The 2,500-nt window shown below is 30.4% G+C and overlaps 1 protein-coding gene across 3 annotated transcripts in view; it reads right to left on the minus strand.

Moving 5' to 3' along the window:
• Positions 1 to 2,500, minus strand: part of LOC113828203 (nicotinamide phosphoribosyltransferase) — a 51,096-nt gene that overhangs the window by 1,393 nt on the left and 47,203 nt on the right. For all 3 annotated transcript variants that reach the window (XM_070140996.1, XM_070140993.1, XM_070140994.1), the window contains exon 12: positions 1 to 2,500. This exon is cut by the window's left edge and continues 1,393 nt beyond it; it is cut by the window's right edge and continues 758 nt beyond it. The gene's annotated coding sequence lies outside the window, so the exon portion shown is untranslated.

Raw genomic sequence — 2,500 nt, forward strand, 5'->3', positions numbered from 1 at the left:
CAAAAGGAACATATGAAATTACAGTTCTAAATAAGTTAAGAGGTAAAAAGCAAATGCAGAACATGAGACAACTTTTGTTATTCTGATAGTTTTAGATAAGTTTTTTCTTAACACTTTGATGTGATAAATAAAAACTATTTTAACAAGGAAAAAATACAAACAGAAATGGGATAATTCATCAATAAATGTCACTTTCCCTTTGAAGCTTCAATTCACCATTTCACATCAAAGGTTTTGTTAATCCATTGGCACCAGATACACATACTGTCCATTGTAGTTTTGTTTTGTGAACTTTGTTTGCACATACACAGCTACACAAGTGTTCAGCTACCAGGGAATCAATCAGTATGGTCTCCATGACCTACCTCAACTGATTTCTTCATTCCTTGAATTTCTAAGATTTTTTTTAATGACACTGTTACCATCATTATTGACATTAAGATTACTAATAAGTTGTTAACATCACTATTAGCAATAATAATAATAAAAAGAAAACATATTCAAGGAAAAGGATAAATAGGTGAGACTCGTAGGACCAGTAAATGACTCCTTGGAGACTAGGCACACGTGAAGCCATCTGTGTAAACAAGATTAATAAACTAAAATCACAGTGGACATGGCACATATGTAAATGCCATCCTGGCATCACTGGATTAATATTGTACTGTTACTGAAATTGTCCACATGTGGGTAAAAGTAGGCATTTAAAAGCATTTAGGTATATGTACAATACCATTCACAAAACACATTTAATTAGGCAGTTTTATCCTTTTACTTTCCACATAAAAACAAACATTTTGGTCCTATTCTCAAGGCAACCATTAAAGAAAATTAACAAGACTATAACAGTTTTAACTTACAATGACTATTATTGCAGTTCAGTTTTATTTCATTTAATCATGTGTACTACAAAAAAGAAATTTCTTAAAAATGAGAATATTCATAATTAATTTAGCTACATCAACTTGCTACGTGTCTATTTGTTAAATCTTGGAACTAATATTGAAGGAATTCAAAATCACGCAACATTATATGACAACCGCAATAATGTTATGAACATAGACTGTTTTGCTACTGTTAACCATAATTTCCATGTTCTCAAATGAAGACATTGTGACATTATGCATAAAATCATACTCTGCAAATACAACACATATTGTTTTAAAAATTGATATAAACAATTCTAATATTGTACTAACTTTAATAAAAACTATATCTGGAAAAGAACACTGTAAAAGATTAAAGAACATAGGGCTTGAAATTCCACACAGAATAGACTATTCTTTCCCCTGGACATTTGCTGGGCAATATATTATTTTGAGGAAAAACATCATCTTCATACAATACAATTCATTCAATATCAAGGTAATGTGTGTATTTCTGTATTATATCTTACTTTGTAAATCCAAATGCTAGTGACATTAACTATGTTCATCAACACTCCAGTTCATTTCTTTTACGTAAAACTTTTTGTTCAACATTCTTTAATACAATGAAACCTAGTTGTGCTGTCAATTTTATATGTCACAATCATAACTTTTAACACTACATCTAAACACCCTACATTTGGCAAATGTGGCAAATAAACAATATTTGCTGTGTAATAGAATAATTTAATTTTGGTCTGTATTCTAGCCAACCTAAACCAATGGATATATAAAATGCAACCAGGTTAAATACAAAATAGAATCACCAGTTAAGTACATCCTGACAATGCACAACCAAATACCACAGAGCAGAGGTCACATGAAGATTCCATACTGACATTTGAGAATCACTAATTTCACTGAGAATGTGTTTAAGGTGAGAATCCACATAGTAATATTCACCATATGTAACTTTAATGCATTTATTACCATAGTCCTAACCTGTGCCTTCGGGTGACCCATTCTGTCCAAACACCAAACAGGGTGAATACTATTGAAGGGAAATCTCATATTAATGTGTTATTTTAATAAGACAAAAGACTATCATTGCATGGTGAAACCATGAGATATGTCATACTGCAGAGGATAAAATGCTAAAGAATGAAATAGAGGATGCAAAAATATGTATATTCTATACACGGAAAGGGTACAATGGCATGCAATTGCTTTGGCAGGATAGTTGTGGTTTAGGAGGCTTCGTATTGCAGGACTCAACAATAATCCAGCACAAAAATGAGAAACTGAAGAATGTAAGGCCATTTTGGACGGAAGGCTATACCTGTTTGAGTGGCTCTGGGTAAATACACTCTTGACTGTCAAATTTATTACTGTGACTCTCAGTGCTAAAATGTGTTAAACAATATGGTGTCACCCTTCAATAGATCACAATAAAATGTCTTACATTTACAATATATTTATTTTTGTATATAAAATAGCCACAAACATATACACATACACACACACTTAGATATACAGCATATATATATATATATATATATATATATATATATATATATATATATATATATATATATATATATATATATATATATATATACATATATACATATATA

This window comes from Penaeus vannamei, chromosome 27 (assembly GCF_042767895.1).
Source record: "Penaeus vannamei isolate JL-2024 chromosome 27, ASM4276789v1, whole genome shotgun sequence".
Lineage (NCBI taxonomy): Eukaryota > Metazoa > Arthropoda > Malacostraca > Decapoda > Penaeidae > Penaeus > Penaeus vannamei.